At 35.6% G+C, this 18,881-nt stretch overlaps 1 protein-coding gene across 11 annotated transcripts in view; it reads right to left on the reverse strand.

The window, feature by feature from the left end:
• Positions 1-18,881, reverse strand: part of NKD1 (NKD inhibitor of WNT signaling pathway 1) — a 278,155-nt gene that overhangs the window by 203,441 nt on the left and 55,833 nt on the right. For 8 of the 11 annotated variants that reach the window (XM_069026856.1, XM_069026852.1, XM_069026849.1 and 5 more), the window contains 2 exons: positions 7,784-7,931; positions 6,644-6,681 (listed from right to left, as the gene is read on the reverse strand). The gene's annotated coding sequence lies outside the window, so the exon portion shown is untranslated. Of the gene's footprint in view, positions 1-6,643; positions 6,682-7,783; positions 7,932-10,249; positions 10,314-18,881 lie in introns of all 11 variants that reach the window. The other 3 variants (XR_011154428.1, XR_011154427.1, XM_069026855.1) reach the window with 1 other exon arrangement.

Here is an 18,881-nt window from a genome sequence, read left to right on the forward strand (position 1 = left end):
AACCTCCAGCCATATGGCACTGGAGAGAGACAAAGTACTTTTCCTTAGAACATTATAGTAATTCATATGTCAGTATGGAATTATGTTTATCTTATATGTGGGCACTGTACAGAAAAATAACTCATTTCCATGAGAATAAAATACTACTAAACATATCATATCTATATCAGCAGCCGTTGATCTGAATCTCCTTAATTGTCATGCTAATTTAAGCCTCAAAACACAGTCCTCCTTTACAGTAATTCTGTGAAGCAAATGGAGAATCTTAGTCACAAAAAAATGAAGCGATGATTATCTTTTTCACTCAAGAGAATAAGTTTAATAACTTCCCCGTCCTTGCCTTTTGTGAATAAGAATAACAATCATCACCAGCTATAAGTAAAATATCCTAATTTCCTACTGTGCCTATAAGCAAAGGGATAAAACAATGAGAAAGCAAAGCAGACACTTCTGTGGTAAGAAGATAGAAGACAATCCACAATCCCATACAGTAGCACAGCTGATAAATGGCTATCATACTACAGTCCTTTGAGTAATTTTCTTTAGGATGACAAAGTGCTGCTGCTGAATTCACAAAAAGGTAGTTTTGTCCACTGAATGCAGATATACAATTTAAAATGACAGTATAAGCTCAGCATAAAGGTCTTTGAATACTATTTGCAGTAAAGCTTTGTAGAGATTTGAATTTCTAGTTTCAGCAAATGAAGTGATTGCAAATAATAGCAGCTTTTCTAGTGTATAGCATGTGCTTGGGTCTTTGAATTAATTGCTTTGCCTTTGTAAATGCTGGGGCACAGTAAGTGGTATAACCAAGAAAGCCAAATGTTTAGAAAGGGAGGAGGGAGGCAGTCAAATTACTAGCTACAAATCACTCTTGTACCTTGTGGGTATAGACAGTGGGATGTACAGTTATATTAAAAGGTGATAAGAAAAGGAGATAAGGTAAAAAATGCACTGCATCATTTAGAAAAGAACTGTGGGGTGGCTGCACTGCAAACAGAAGGTACGTAAGCAGGCAATTCCTTTGTCAGCAAGGCTGAGCTTACATAATTATTTAGCTCTTTCCTTGTTCACACTCCATATTCATTTCCTACCTAATATTGCTGAGAAAGAGAGGTAGACAAGAAGCTCTAGAATTCTAATAACACAAAGCCCTCAGCTGCTTGTTTAATTTCACTTGAGTTTCGTGGCAGTCACCGTATGCACTTACCCTAAATCAAATGCTCCTGCTGTGCACAGTGCCAGTACTTACAAGATCAAAGCCTTACAATAGATGATGCGAGTTAGTAAACTTTTAAAATATTAAAATTGAAATGGGACACATTTTTAGTGATCTCATAATTTTAAAAGTAAGCTTTTTGTGTACCATCTGCAGCCACAAACACTTCCCCCCCCTTCATGCATAGATGTATTTGAGGTCTTCCATTACATTATGTCAGTGTTGTTAAGGCTAAAACCTGATGGTAAAGCATAGTATCTATGGGATTATTGTTGCCCATCCCATTATAAGTGAGGGACTTCTTGCACACATTGTCAAATGTATTTCAGGACATATTTGCTGGATATTCCACAGTAGCTGTGGCACTGGGAGCTCCCATTACTGGAGCTGAGTAAGTCCCAGCCAATACACTGCTCCTGCTCAGCTTGAATTACTTCATACTTTGTCATTAATTCTGCTGTGCTATATCATGCTACAGGACAGGCTTACTTAAGTATTTATTTAATTTGAGTTGGACTCCAGGATGCTTGTGAGTCCATTCCAACTCAGGATATTCTATGATTTTTCTCCAAATGTGCCACGACAGTAAAGTGTCCACAGACAAGTAGCAGCTCCTAGAATTGTGACACAGGTACACAAAGAAGGGAGAGATCACTTCTCCCAGAACACCAGTGGGGGAAAAGGCTTTTCTAATACAGAGACATGTTCTTAAACAACAAGTTAGTTGTGTTGAATGACTAGAATATAAATATTTTTCATTTTATTCTGTTTTTTTAGTCCATGAAACATACCTGAGTTTTCTATTGAAAGATTTGAATAGTCTGTGATTAAAGTGTGAAAATCAATTGTAGGCATGAAGAAACACCCTTCATAGGAATGGGGAACTAGACATTTGGTCAGTAGCCTGATTTAATAAAACAGCAGTAATATAGTGGAACCAAAAGGAACTGACATAACTAATCTTTTAATCCTGTCCTCTTCTTCTTCTATCCATTTGTGTATAGAATAAAGGAGGTCGACAATAAGCCATAAAAATGCATATGTTGCCCAGCAGGGTTTCCATTTTGGCCTGTCTTATATGCCATGGACTTGAGATTCTCATCTTTCAATCTGAAAGTGGCCGAACCGTTCTATTTATTTCATACAAGCTGTAGTTCTTCTAGCACAGCTCACTGTTGGTATATAAACAAAAAGAAGATAAACTGAGTCCAAAATAAAGAAACAGGTGGAAAGAAAGAATGCAGAACCGTCTCAAATACCAACTACAAATGCAAACCCCTCTGTATTAGTACCTGCATAACAAATAGGCAAAGATAATTGGAAAAATCTGGAATATTTTTAAAGTCAGAGAAAAATCTTTCAAGATTTGCTAATAGTAAAAATTTGGATCAGTTAAATCGTGAATATTGTGCAGGATATTTTATAAATACTATATATAAATAGTCTTACCTACTTGGTTAAAAAGGAGTACAGTCTTAATAAAATACATGCACCTGCCTCTCTTTCTGATTTTATCTCGAAATTATTACTTTTATTATCATCATTGCATCATCACTGTACTAACTGAAGCTTATTTTTCATTAACTACCAAGTTTATCCTCTTTTTTTCCAAAAGAGATTGCTCTATGGAATAATTTTGCTCAGCTGATTATCATTTGCTGTTGCTGGAATCTTAGAAATATTGATTCCTGTAAGCCAGTAAAACACAAAAGCAAACTAGTTATAACATTGACCTCATCTTTAGTTCTGCAAACAGCTTGGCAGGTGGTTCACATAACTAATCTATAATTAGTCAATCTTATCCAGAAAAATTTCCTACTATCTTTTAAAAGGTACTAATTCAGTTTATCAGTGGTGGTTTGCTATTTTTGATCCAGCTGTAGAAGAGGTAAGCATCTTTCAAACTGAAAACAGTTACTCACTTTTCCTCCTAAATTGTTGAGTTTCTTTTATCAATACTTGCAAACTGAGTTCTGCTAGTCTGTTAGGAATTCTGCTCTAAACATGCAGATCTATTTCCCAAGAAAGTTTGTTTCCCTTGGAATCCTCATTTTTTCCCCTCTCCTTTTTCTACCATACTTGTCATAGAAATAGCAGTAGGTTTGTATGACAATTTGATGCCTATGAAATACTCACTAATCAACTATCAGCTTTCCCCAATAAAACAGGAACCTGTTTTTCATACAAAAAATATATTTGCTATTATAATCTTGCTATTATAATCTCTAGGTTCTGCTGTTGTTGTCAACAAAGAGAAAATAGTTTCAGTAGAATTAAATGTGATTTCAGTCTACTAGAAGAGAAGCTAGTTTTCATCTGAAAATAAGACTATATGTGCATAAAAATGATATTCCCTTAAAAAAAAAAAGGCAAACAAACAAACCTGTCCTGTCAGAGAGACTGCAAGGAACTCAGGAACTCTAACTATTTTAATTCCAATAACTCATTTTAGCTTCCAGAAATATGGTCACAGGACTCTTTCTTTATATTCATCCAGCAAACAGCACTATTACTAATTTTTCTCCTTGCAGTAGTACCAAATACAACGAGTTTACACAACTGCTTCTGTAAGCACCAGATGGTCAGACTGCGATGATCTTCATAGGTCCCTTCCAGCTCAGGTTTTTCTATGATTCTATGTCCAGGTGTAAGCAAACATACATGATGAGGACATATTAAACTTCTGCAGAAGTCAGGAAGATCCCCAATATCAACAGAAAGGCATTTTTTTAACACTTTTCTTCATATTATCAAATGAGGTAAAATGGGATACATCAGCTTCTACTAATGGAAGATTTTGTCCACAGGAGGACATGGATATTTAGTTCACAAGCAAGAAAAATTTTTTCATACAGAGGTTTCTATATAATTCTAGGAGTTGCAGATATGAGCAATTGACAGTATTTTATAAAGACACTCATGAGAATTTACCACTGCATTACACCAGCACTTCTTTTTTATCTTGTAGAAATATAATAAATAATAAAGGTAATTAATTTAGTTCTTATAATGTCCTGTATTGATTTTCACAAGTATCCTGTCTTTTTCAAATCCACAGAGATAACCACAAGCATGACACTGACAAAAAATAAACTGAAAATATCAAAATTGGTTTAGATCTTCAGCTATTACAAGACAGCATAGCTCCATTCACTTAAAAAAGACTACCATAAAGATAAAACAATTCTTATCAGCTATAGATGTAACTCTGTGTAGAGTTATACAGCTCATGGGATGTTTTATTGTTTTGCCAACCTCTGTTTAATCTTATTTCAACTCCCCTTAGTAAATTGTTCTTCTGCTTATGAATTTATTCTCCGCTCAAGATCTGCAAAAGTCACCAATGATTTGGGTCTTTCCATCATCAGACACCTTAAAAAACACTTCTTCAGTGGGAGCTAGATATGTAATGACTATTGACATTTATAAGAATCCCATCCTGATGCTACAGAGCATTTTTGAGCAGCTCTAGAAGATTTAGCACTGTCTGATTAAATTGGTGTTTGCAGTAATGTCTTCCACAAAGGATTATACTTGTAACACAGTTTAAAGGAAGTGTATATTCTAAACTCCCAGCGATTACGCAGAAACCCTGCTCCAGACAATTCAAGCTTTAAACCCGTGCATACTTATTAGTAATCAAGCCTATCTCATTTTGATCTATGATAGTTACTTGGCAGCAGAAAACAGCTTACAGCTACTCAAAAGTAGAACTGAAGTTCAAAACCAGAAGTCCATGGAAAGGCCTTTAATTATACGTAGAGTGTTTTTACTTCCTCTTTCACTATCTTCAAATATATAAACAATCAGCAAAAAGAAAAAGAATTCTTTGATACAGTAGCACAGAGGAAATATATTCAGAAGAAGGAAGAGGAAAGCAAGTCACTATGAGAACAGAAGAAACAATTTCAAAAGGATTATAAAAAAGAAATCCTCGGGTTTATGCTTTGAAACATGTTACAATTTTGTAAGACTCAGAAGACTATGATAACATGAGACTAAAATTATTCATAATTAAAAAGTTTTCCCCAAATAAAAGATTTTAAAAACTGTTAAAAAGTAACAATACATGATTTCAAAATCTAGATATGCCTTGAAAAACATGAACTTAAATGAAATGCTTCATGATTAAAGACAGCTACTCACTCCCCAAAATTTATGAGAAAAAGAAAAAAGTTTATTAAAACTTACTACCTGGTCCTAACACTGTATATAACACTCCCTCTTATTAAATCAAACTAATTATGTTTGTGTGCTTATGTATATTTCTGTGTGTATCTATGTATATCCATATATATAAATATAGAGAGAGTGAGCATTAAAACTGACATTAAAAAGCTGAAAGGTCTACCGTTCTTGAAGGGGGAACTATCAAACACAGGTTTATGTGTACAACCATAATTCAAACAGCTTTGGAATACATTCATAATTATTCTGTCCTTTTGTACCTCTCCAATCTGTGTCCCAGCACTCTTGCACTGTGCTGCCTCCTCTCCCTGCCTGGCCTGGGCCAAACAGATGTGTTATTTAGAGCAGGAGGAAAACAGCCTCCCTCCCTGGGAGGTGTTCAGACACAGCCCAGCCCCAGCAGGCCAGAGCTGCAATTGCCGAGGAAGTGCAGATCCAGGCAATCGTAAATGGGACCCTCTGCCTGGCTTTGCAAAGCCAGCAGGTTTCACCGAGGGTATCTATACTTGCCAGAGAGCTCAGTGACTGTCCACAGCCATAATAGATAGCACACCACTGACACAAAACACCAACACTATTCTCCCCACTGAATTTTGCATCCTGGAGTCAATCCATTTTTCAATGTCAGGATCATGATTTTTTCATTATGTGCAGAGCTATATCTCTCTCTACCCTTATTCCCAAAATAGCACCTCCACTTCCATTGAAATTTTAGGCAGGAAAATCAGCTAAAATAAAGTGTCTTGAAGGAGAGTTTTCAAATCAAGCCATTGAAATTTGAGGAAGCTGTCAGCAAGAAGTAGTGCTAGTAGAACTGCCTAAAGAACCCACACATTTGCAAATGTTAACTCTTGTCACTCGTAGGGTTAAAATCCAAATTGGTTCTGAAGACTCTGGAGGGGGAGTTCTACCACAAATTTCATCCCAACTGCATGAGTACTTAAGAGACAAAAACAGACTCCCATCTTTAAAATACATTTGTCATTGTCCTGTATGAATCCAAGGTAAGGTGGCCCCAGTCCAAGGGGTCAGTAGCCAACTGGCAAATAGAACCCACAGGTTCACCACAGAGTAGTGCCATGTCCCGGGAATATGGCTGGGGACCAGCAAAATAGCACCACTTCTGACATGTCTCTCCTACCTCCTTCTACCTGAAGATACTTAAAGATCACAGCTCAGGTTCTGTAGTATCAAATGAAATAGAAATTAATACAAATATAACAATATTTTTGGTACCTGCATAGCCTCTTGGAAGTATGTTTCACAGAACACTCCTGAAAAAAAAAAAAAAATACACCTTCAGAATTTGCCCAAGATTTACCAACCCTTACCAACCCTAATTCTTATTCAGGAGGATGATCCCATTCACACCTTTTCAATTCTTTTTACTTGTAGTTAGCTGCCTGGGGTATAAAATTCCACATCTGCCAGTTAAATAATGACAGCTCTTAAGTGTTGTTATTTAAAGCTGATAAACTTTATAAAAACACATATGTTTCACAGGCTGCCAGGACTGGAATTTTAGTTTCCACGTTGCTACTCCAATCCATATTTTATTGTGCATATCTTATTTTTTTTCCTGTGTAGTGTCATTAATCTGCTCCCTGGCTGTGCAGAATAATATCCCACAAGAGCAGGCTGCTTTTTGAATATTTTATTATCTCTCATTGTATTTCCAAAGTAATATATATTTACAAATTCAACCTCCTACAGGCAGAACTATATTGTTTTCTCTCTATGTTTGAGAAAAGGCATAGATATCGAATATAAATAGAAAAATCTATCTACACGGATTTACGTTGAAAGAAAGAACCAATCATATATCAAGCTGTGCAAGAAAAGAGGGAAAAAATGGATTTGCATACTGCAGGAGAAGACAGAGGGGCAGGGATGTACAAACAGGGGTTATGTTCCTTTTGGAATATATCTTTCAGGTCTGCTGAAGGACAACTCTTTCCAGGATGTCTCTCTCATATCTGAACAGATTGTATCCAATGGGAAGTACACTGGAAGGGCTTGGCTGAGTATTTATACTTCGCAGTCCTGAGTCATTTCATCAAAGAATTTCCTGGGGTTCCCTTTTTTGACACAGAGAAAATTTCCTTCCTTACTTTTACCTGAAGCATTTTTGCAGGAAGAAGAGTGAAAATACCCACCCCTGCTCCCCTCTTCACCTTAATACTAGTAGCCAACATAGGCCCTAATACACTGACCTCCCCCACTGCAGGGAACTCCTCCTGTAAGACAAAGATGGATCTTTTCTAGTTTCTGAACAAGGCAAAGCTGAGCTTGAACTTGATTGTTTATAGGAGAATACTCCATAATATCCACTTAGTCCTCCCCACTTGATTTAGAAAGAGTAGAAAATCCTCTTACAAAGGGGAAGACAGACATTGTCATAGGCAAGGCATGGTGTTTTGGAAGTGCTTTCACCCTTCTGTCACAGATGTCCTGTATGTCTTTGGCACTGAGGTCTCACTGTTTCTTCACTCCGTCCAAGTACAACTCACCATACCTCATACAGCTGTAAAGATGATAAATGTAAAAGTGAGGGACTGGGAGCTCTCTGGGAAAATAAGGAGACAGTAGAATTACGAGAGACAAAGTCAGTGCACATTTATCAGTCAAATTGTGCAGAAACTGAAAAAGGTGGACAGAAAATTAAAAAAAAACAACACAACAACAAAACTCATTGTGCTGAAGGTCCCAAATTCAGTTTTTCTAGGTATGAATATGAATTTTAGCCTTAACGTTGAAATCATTACAAGTAAGAAATATGAACATACTATATATACCATGCACAGCATTTGTAAAGCCTTTTTGTTTTTATAGAGCTTTGTTGGCATTCTTATGTTCAAGCACAACAATACAACTGCATAAGAGCATCCCAAGACTGTTATCTAAACCATGGAACTAAAGCATGCCTAAAATAGGTCATCTGATATCTAGAGAGACATGTATGTATCTCTGTATGTGGGACATATTGCAGATATCAGATTTTCTGCTTTGTGATCCATACCAGATTTTAAGCCCATTTTAACCAGATATTTTCAACTATATTTCAAGCATCAACCATTTGAATGCTGCTTTAAATATCACTCCTTATTCTTCAATACGAGAATGTGGGAATACATTATTAAAAAATACATGGTCAAAATCAGCAAGCCCCAAACCTGATGCACCCTGAAGCATTTCACAGCAACCATTTATATTTTGTTCTCTACTCTAAAAGCTAAATGTTTGGATCTTTTTCATTGTCCAAATTAAATAACATGACAGCTATTCAGCACCCATATTCTTCAATTACATGCAATTCTATAGATGAGCAATTTTTCAGAGTAGGTGAAGGGTTGTACACTTTCACGCAAACTACTATTCAGCAAAAACTCTCACAGAAAAATAATTCACAATATCCTTTCACATTATTATTTGTTATCATTTCATTTCCCTAATAGATAGGTGTTGCCTAAGTTTGAATTGAAAGCAAATAAAATAAACACTACTTATTTTTGTGGGTTTTTTAACACTAGTCTTAGTTTTCTACTGTATTCAAAATGAACAAGTATGACGGTTGGTTTTCCCCTTGTTGGCTTTTTTTTTGGTTTTTTTTTTTGGTTTTTTTTTTTTTAATTCAATAAATTTTATGCAAGGACAGATTATTTCACTGTGTTTCACTTGTACTTTATGATTGCTGATCCTGTTCCAGGAGGTTCTTTTGTTGTCCTAAATAGATTTTGGATCACCGTAATACCATCATTACCTCAGGGCTACTATTATAAGACAGGTTTACTTAACAAGCTCAGTATTCTAAAAAGAACTGCTCCATGTGAGTATTTGAGAGCTGATATTACACCTTTTGTAGCTACATGATTAGAGGCTGATACAGCTATTAACTTCTAACTAGCTAGTAATTTTTTCCCTATACGTACAATCACTTAGTACTGTGCATTTTAGTGATAAGAAAACATTTCCTCAAATAATCCACCTCCCATCTCACTGTCCAAACCTTATATAAAAGTAGTATTTTTTTTAACAGATCTGGAACTATGAAGTGGAAATCATGAAAAAGCTTCACACATTCGTTTTTGGTAAGCTACAGTGTTCTTCAAAATTATCTGCAAATCTGGGTGAACACTTTACTCCCACCAATATTTTTAAAAAATGAACAGAAAGCTAACATAAAACTAAAAAATAATCTACACTGTCTTATAAAGCCATTTTCAGTGCATTCCCTATTTCAAAGTGAGTAACTAATCTTTATCTCATTTTAAAACATAGGATGGAGAAAGGAATGATCCCCTGAAAAAAACCCAACAAGTGATTTCAAGAAACTTCCTTTCCAGAGGGGCAATCCTATAAGTTTATCTGTTTGAAATAATCTGTTCATTGTGAACACTTTATTTATTTCTTTGGGGAGAAAAAGTCTTTATTTGGAGATTTTTTTGTTCCAGCTATACTTTTGCAGTTATTTCTAGCACTGAGATAGTAGCTGTGCCCAGCTGACAACCTTCTCATGCCTTCTCTATTACTGTTTTTAAACACGATTTCCACCCTGACTTTTCCCCCTATTCCATTTCCTACATTCTATCTTCAGAGGGATAACTTTTTTGAAAAAGAGCTGTAACATACCACAGATAACTCGCACACATTGGCCAGGTTTACATAGAACTAAAAGTCATATATTGAAATAGTGACAGATATCTGTCTTACCTTTCTTGGAAAACTACTTACGCTTTCTAACATAATCTGCACCACAGTTTACACTACTCTGTTAAGGTCAAATCAAAACAGTAGTAGTAGCAGTAAATTCTGCAGAATCTAATAATTAAAGCTTTTACTCACTTTATTTACAATATGCACCAGTAGTATATTGACAGAAACTCAAGTAATCTGTCCTCATGTAGAACTGAAAACAAAAAAAATTTTTTTAAAAATAGCTAAGCAAAGAGAGAAAGAAATATACTTGTTAATTTTGAATAATGTTACAGGTATAAAAAATAACTATGTGGTGACTATAGCAGGTAAAAGAAATTAGAGAAAAGTAGTGCTTTCTAACTCTGAAATGAAAGAAAATTAAAATAAATAGCATGCAATATTTAAAATAGCATTAGTGTCTTACAGCATGGCAGGTAAAATTTCCTACGCTACAAGGACTTTAGCAGATACATATCCTGATTAAATGTACATTTTAAGAATTTCCTTTCTTACTAACACATTAGAAATAATCCATCAGAAAGATAAAATATCGACACATCCACAGAATGGAGCATTGCACAACAAAGAACCAGACACTAAATGTTTCTGTGCCATGAGGAAACATTCAAAGCTACACACATCAATGTTGTACATTAAAAAAATTTAAAAACCGATAGGCCAAATATCCCTAAAAAAATAAGATAATTGTTTCATGATCTATTAGGCATTCAAATTCACATCAATTAACCAAAATTCTGAGCTACTGAAGCAGCAGCACTTCTCAGGTAAGCTTGAAATTCTATAATTGTCAGAAATTCTGTAATTATCAGAAAAGGTCAGAAAACCTACTTACAGATGATCTACAGAGTTATTTTAAGATCTTATTTCTATTTTAACCTTTAACAAGAAAGAAAAGAGTAAATCTATCAATCTGTGTTAGCCCTACAAAAGGGGTTACACATTTGGTAAATGACACCATGATGACTTAATAAAATGGCAATTCTGCCAGCATGGCATTTCCCCATTTTCCAACGCCGTGTGCAATCTGTTGGTTTGCCATTTCTAGCAGTAGGATTGCCAGGAGCAATGTCTAAAATGGCAGGATCATCCAAGTGCAGGTTCCTCTTATTATAAAAAGATGTGGGTACTTAAAAACCACAAGTGCAAAACAGCTGAGAAGGAAGACGTTTGCCGTGACCTCGCCCTGTCCCAAGGACATGCTCCAGCCTGTTCCAGTTCAGGTTTAGTTTACAGCCAGCACTGCCGCAGGAAGTGCAGCCATTCATATGAATGAAAAACAAGCAATATTGTGCCAAACCTCAGCAGACACACACTGAATTCTATTCATTCAGGACAGCCAAGACAATGTGGAATTACTGCACCACATAAAAATTAACTGGCGTTCCCTTTGAAATGGCTCACAGGACCAAGGCATTAAAAGGAGACAACTCACCTGTTATTTGGTTTCTTGGACAAGGAATCTGAACACAAATAATAAAAATAATGCCAAATATGTCTCTGAGAGTTTCATGACTGTAGATATTTTCCTCAAAATCTAAGGGTTTGGAATCATCTTAAGATAGACCAAACTTCTGCTTTCTTTTCTACCAAAACTCTAGCCTTTGTGTTTGGAGAACACAGTTTAGGAGTATGAAAGTTTTCAGGTGGAAAACAATGTTGCCACTTAAATTCAGTTAAATTTCTCCTTAAATCCACTTCTTTCATGGTATATCTAAAAATCTTCATGCCACAGGGGTTAAAAAGTCGTTAATCTTTTTTTTTTTAAATTAGGGAACCAATACATTGACTTGCCAAAGATCACCCGGGAGCACAGCAGGAGAGTTAGGAACTAATTCTCTGAATCTCAAAAATCTTAACCATATGACTGTCAAATCTATAACAATTAAGACAGATATTGCATGCCTCTTGTGTGAGAAAGTTAATAATTGAAAATACTATTGTGATCTCTTGCTTTCCTCACCAAGAAAATGTGCACACAAAAGTCACACAGAAGCATCTTTCCTGACACAGGCGCAAACATGAGAAGACCACATTCTTCTCAGTAACAAAGGAGTAGAGAGGCTCTGGACAGTTTTTGGAAAGCAGGAGGATGCAGATTGATAAGGATATAGGCCATATAAGCACTGACACTTTTTGTCTCTTACTAGAATTTTTTTTAGCTCTGCAGGGTGAATCTCAGGGAAGTTCATAAATCAAGTCCAAAGAGTCAAACCACACTGCAGCAGCTCAGAAAGCAAAGGATATTGTTTGGATCAAAGTACCTGGGACAGCATTCAAATGAAGCTCTTTCACTAGATAAACAACAGATGCTCTATTTCTTTCTATTTTCAGATAAAGCAAATACTCCAATGCCAAATTCATCCGAAGGTATATGACTGGAAAAGCAGAATAACTAACTTAATTTCCTCATTTCTCATAAAAATAACTGTTTTGAATAGAAGCACAAGACCTACCAGTCCAAGGAATTAAAGGCCCTGGGAACTAGAAGCAATCAGGTCAATTCACAGCCTACCTATAGTACTTTCGTTTTTTAGCAAACTGATCTTGAATGCAAAAGGTCTTGACAAACTTACCTTTTCTAAAACATCCCCAGCACACATGATAATTCTGTTATTTAATGAATAAACCCCTCCTTTAATTCAAAAGAGTATTTGACATAATACTCAATACATATATACTTTCATTTAGTTCAATAAATTTCCATTCCCTATATTCTAATGTAATTACATACAGTTTATCTAGAAAAACATGTAATTATATTATTTTGTGAAACAGATAAATCCATAAATATTAAACATTATAAACAATGGAACAATTTTTTTCTGTTTGCAGAATTAGTATGCAGCTCTTATATTTTCATTTAAAATAATCCACCCAATTAATGGGAAATTAAAAACAAGCACTTTGTAGGCAATGCAAATCTTAAATTGAGTTCTCTGTGCACTAAAACTTATGAGAAGGGTTTAATAAAAAATACTATGCATGACACCAGCTCAGTGACACTGAATAAGAATTAAACAAGAAATGCTTTGCCAAAATGCAGGAATAAAACCCTATGTATTCATGCTTTGTCCACACAGGGTATTCTTGCTCATGTACTGAATACACAGAGTATTTTAAATAGTCTGTCCATCCAATGCAAAATGAGTATGATTAATGGTTAATTGCTCTTTCTTGTTTGCTATCCTTCCCATGCTATGATATCAGAGTTCCACAAGGGCAACTGTAGTGGGCTGGCCAAAAAGCCTGGAGGGGAAAATTAAATCCCCTTCTTAAGCAGCAGACTAGCAGTCTCCTCCAACAAAGGCTTTTCTTCCCTTGGTGGTAATGTGATTCATTTTCCTATAAAGAAGAAGGCTGGTATTTCAATGCGTAAAGACAGCCATTACTGTGACATTTAACAAGCCTGAAACCTCTGGGTTTCTTGCTAACCTAGATCTGCCTTAAGGCTATCAGAGACAAAAGAGGCCTTCTCCTCCAGCAAGCATCAAAGACCTAATAAAAAGCCAAGAACGAGTAGGCAGTCAGCTTCTGTGTCAGAAATGCAAAATAAAAATATAATCTATGCAAATTTGAGGCATGCAAAAAATCATGGAACATTGCTTGTGTGTACAGTTGTACTCATAAAACCTGTAATGCACTTTTTGAATTATTCAGCAAGAGGAGGCTGAAAAGCAGCAAAGAAGCTTATTATGTTTGCTTTGCTTCATAGACTATTAGGTGGACAAAAAGAAAAAGGAATTTAGTTACGCTTGCTTATCTCCTAACCTTATAAACTTAGGATTAACAGATCAAAGGAGGATTTGGTTCAGTTGATAGAAAATGGAGCTCTTTTATAGCTGTTTGGTCTCCCTGTCCCTTATGATCAAATGAGCTTAAGCAATTGATAAAATAAATGGAGGTTTGAATTCATGTGGTTTAGTATATATATTTAATATTTGCTGTATTGCATTGTACATTTGCATGCAAAATTAAGTAACAAGTAAAAGAAGATTAAACATTGCACTTTTTTTCTTTCTGCATATGCCCTACTAGCGGAACCCAAAGTGCAAACACAAGGTGCTGTACTGATATGGTTTAATATTCTTCGTGATTTTATGAGGTATGCAGGCCAGCCCATGTAGTACATGTATAAAGTGTTTCTGAGGTTTCATTCCCTCATTTGCCATTGGTCTGAAAATTAACCCACATCTGACCTCCACCTGAGGCACTGCACAAAGCTGGGATGTGGAGATGGAAACACCTGGTCAGTGGTTCAGGCACACTTTGCTCCACACAGCACTGAGATCAGGCAGCTGCCAAGAGGTCGCTAGGGATGACAAGGCACGGTGCTGCCTGTTTTCTCCCCAACATTTCAAATTACAATTGCAATTCACCAAAAAGTGACCTTATGATGGCAAAGATGATGCTGCTTTCTATCATTCACCAACTCTGTTATTTTGCACTGGCCTGGAGATGGGTGTATTCCTGGATGACAAAAACAGTTTCCCTTTTTAAAGGACTGTATGCATTCATTATGAATCAAAATTAAATTACACATGCTTTTGAAAGCATTTAGCTATGTGAACCCATTTAGCTATGAATTACTAGAAGTTATGAATCATTTCATTAAAAAAATATCATCCCCTCCATATGTAAAATTGTTTTTTCATGTCAATTAGGCCACACAATTTCCAGTTACAAATAACCATATATTAAAAAGGAATTAAGTAGCTTGCCTTACTAATTTTTCTGTACTGATAACACACATTGGAAATGCATGTTTTGACTGCAACTTTACTACAAAGTTGTAGCTCTGTTACTACAAATGCTTACTTACAGAATAATTGAATGGGAATTGCACAAACTGTCCTCTGATGTGGAATAGCTCATGGGATTTTCCAATTGCCTATTAAGGATTGTTCATAATATTAAAAGAAGTATACCTATGTCTTATTTATCCCTCAATACTTCGGCATCATTTATTATTTTTGGGTATTTCTATTATCTACTTTTGTTCAGTATATTGTATAATACTTTTGCAACCAAGCCAGAACCATTTTAAAACTAGCACAGCAAGAACTTCTAAGAGTTTTTACAAGATTAGGAAACTTTATGCCAGAAGAAATTTAAAGAGAGATTTATCAAAGTCATTTAAAAACATGTCAGGGGAAAGAGGCAAATGAAAGCCTTTTCATGGGAGAAAATGTAAAGTACAAAGAACAGATAAAGTCAAAATTCTGAGAGTGACCCTTCTGTGGGTGGATCTTCATAACTAAGGGAGAGGCTCTCACCACAGCTGAGTTAGTGGTTGACTTAGATTGAGATTTAACTCGGATAATGTTTAAATTAGTCACTGAGCAGAGAATGGCCACCCTGTTCTAACTGGACAAGTGAAATCAGAATGGTGCCACACTTCTGAGTTGAAAGGTGCAAGTGGTAATATTTCAGACACTGAGGTTGGAATAAAACCTTGCTAGGTCCTTTGTACACATGAAAATTAGGCATCCCCCCACCTTTTTCTTGCAGCTTAGTTCAACAGTTGCAAAATGGTAAATTCTTCAATACAAATCTGCCAGACTTGACAGACCCAAAATCTGTGGATCTGAAGACAACTATATCAGATTTACTTTTCCTGTGGTGGATTTTGATTGGCACATATTAGACATAATGTTTATACAACAATTTTGCACTGCATGTTTGCTGGCACTATTTACTCAGGATCTCAGAAGAAGAAGGGGAGAAGAAAAAAGAGAAGGAAAAGAAACAGAGAAAAAGAAGGGAAAAGGAAAAGGAGAAAGTTTAGCAATGCATACAGAAAGGCAAGACCTACTAGGCAAGTTTGAGTACCAAAAAGCCAAGAATGTTTTTCCTAGCTACAGAAGTACCTCAAATAATAGGATAAAAGGTTACCTCCTAAACCATACAATTTTTCAGAAACTGTATATTCCTTATCCATTTAGGGCTAACATTACAAAGAACAAATAAACAATACAAGTTGGCTACAGGTTTTGTCATTTCATTCAAATGACAGAATATCATTTGTTTTTGTTGGAAATATAACAAACGACAGCCAAGCAATACAATATTCTTTGGCTACAGCATAGATCTATGTACAGTTTCACCAAAATAAATTAAATAGACACTGGGGGGATAAAACACTATGTTAGTGTATTGTATTACAAAGATAAATGTTAACACTTCCAAACTTGTTTGGCTCAAGAAGACATACCAAATGTATTGCAAAAATATCTTCAGGATAACTGGTCTCAAAAATTACTCTATAAAATCTTGGTATTTGCAATCTAAGACAAAAAATAGAAATTGCTTCATTTTAGCAACACTGTTTGTAACACCTTAACAAATCAAAGGACAATAGAAGACTAGATTTCACTCTTACTGTTTAAAAGAAATACAGTAGGTAAAGGTACAGTTAGTTTCTGCAGCACCTCAAATTCAAGAAGTTTTTTCTTACCATCACATAATTTAAAAGTTCTTTAATTCAATATATTAAGTCAATATGTTAAAAATTGTCATCTGTATGTTAAAAAACAAGTACTCTATAGGAAACAAATGCTAAAGAAGTTGAAATGTAGATCCATGAATGCCCTACCCCTTATCTGTCTTATCATCATTCCATGCTGTAGTTGCAATATTGCTGAAGTTTTGCTATTCAAAATTACTAGTGAGGAAAAGTTACTAAAAAGTAACTTATGGTACTAAGGTGATATAAGGGAGTATCTCTCTCCATCACAGTGCCTGCTGCTTCTCCTTGTCTTTAAATACTGTATAAGACCATTATCTATCTAGAAGTCTCAGGCAGAAAGCTTTGGGAGATTTTAATATTATAATCAAACACTGGGGTCCCATGTGGTATAAAGTCCCATTACTACTTGTAGTAAGAGTCTTAAATTGAAAATATACACACTTAGAAAGTGGGAAGCTTTGCTGGTTTGTAATTACAGCATAATTCTGTAGATACAGATTAAGAACTGCTGGTGTTAAGTTTTCCTTAGAATCCACAAGGTCAAATTATGGTTCTGCAAAGCGATCTCTGTTTCTCTCTGCTGATGGTCTCTCCATTTTAAATTGAGTTGGGTTCTTTCTAAATGCATTTGTCATGTCAATCTCAATGTAAGGCCTCAGCTGTGGGATAGACACATTCCCATGTTGTAGGTACTACCACTGCCATTTTGCAGACCACTAAGCTGATTCAAAGGAGTTACACAATGAATCCACGGGCAAACAAAAGTTGTGACTGAAGTAGAAACACCTCTCTATTCTTAAAGGGACTCTGTTGATCCTGTGCAAACAAAACTAATTATAAATATTAGATTAAGTGATATTGTGCTATATATAAAGTTCCTCCAATACACAGAATCTTACACTGTTTTACTACATAAATATTTTCTGCAGTACCTCTAACTTATTTGATTGTCAATCCAAACATAACATTTCTGTACACTGAAACATGCCATATCTATATGCAACAATCTAAAACACCACAAGAACTTTCAAGTATACCTTGGTTCTCTTTGATTATGCAACAACTAATACTTCATAACGAACATTATGGAATTTCACTGTAATGAAAGAACTGCAAACCTGTGCTGAAAAAACCAGCAGGCACATATAAAGAATAAATTATATCCAGTTTCTTAATATCTGGTTTTCCCTCTAAAGTTATTGCCAAGAACAGACACACACCGCACATTTTATATCCTACAGTTAAAGTTCTTAGAAGTATTATTAGTTGCTTTCTTTGGCAATGCAACAAAATATACCTCCAACATTCAGGTAACTGGATATGGTATTAGCTGAAGCAATTTGCTGAACACAGGCTTTCGTACTCCAAATATGTTACAGAACTCCACTATATCACTAATAAATACTACAGCTAAAAGTCATCAGAGAAAGCACAGGAGAGTCAGCACATGTGAGAGTAAGTAAAAGAAAGTCTGGTTTTATTTTAAAATTTTTCATGTACAGAAAAATCTTCAAGTTCAAGAATTTCAATCTGAAAAATTCTAGTTTAATTATGAAAAAAATGTTACTAGACTAAAGACTCTTATAAACACTCCCTCTGTGAACTCCTTCAGGAAAGGTTGTGAATATCATTCCCTAGTGAATAGTTTCACTCACATACAAAGTAAGACAGGAAACAATAACAAGGAGGAAGGAAAATTGAGCAAGACCGCTTTATTGCTCATTACTAGAATGTAGCATAAAAGGATTGCAAGACTAAGGGGATCTTGAGACTTGAGTTATTTGAATGAGTTCCCATAAAATTCCACAGCAAAAAGGACACTTGTGCAGGTGGAGCCTGCTTTTTCCCTTCCTCTGTGGAACTCAGTCTTTGCCAGGTCCCCACCAGGTCTTCTCTCACTGACTTAAGCTACTTTCTCTCAGTATAGTCAGTTCCCTCACTGCTAATGGGAGAAGTACTCTGCCTTAGCAGTAGAGCAGTCTGGGTTTTCCATCTCTTTGGACACAAAGAGACCTTTCCTTTGAATGTGCACTAGTTTCTGAATTAATTATTCACCTGAACTACCCATTGTCAATGGAGTCAACATGATCTGTTTTCTACCTTCCAAAGAACAGTATCAAGGTAATAAGTAGTACAGGTACAAGGACAGCCCAACACTGTAACTGTCATTTCTTGTTAAAGATAAGAAACAAGTTACTAGGAGCATAAAAGTGGGGTTACAGAAGATGCTGGCACTAAAACAGGAGTTCCTTCTGTGACAACTCAGATGTTGGCAGCAATCTTCCCAGAAAA

The sequence above is a fragment of the Aphelocoma coerulescens genome, chromosome 11 (assembly GCF_041296385.1).
Source record: "Aphelocoma coerulescens isolate FSJ_1873_10779 chromosome 11, UR_Acoe_1.0, whole genome shotgun sequence".
In the NCBI taxonomy this organism is placed as follows: domain Eukaryota; kingdom Metazoa; phylum Chordata; class Aves; order Passeriformes; family Corvidae; genus Aphelocoma; species Aphelocoma coerulescens.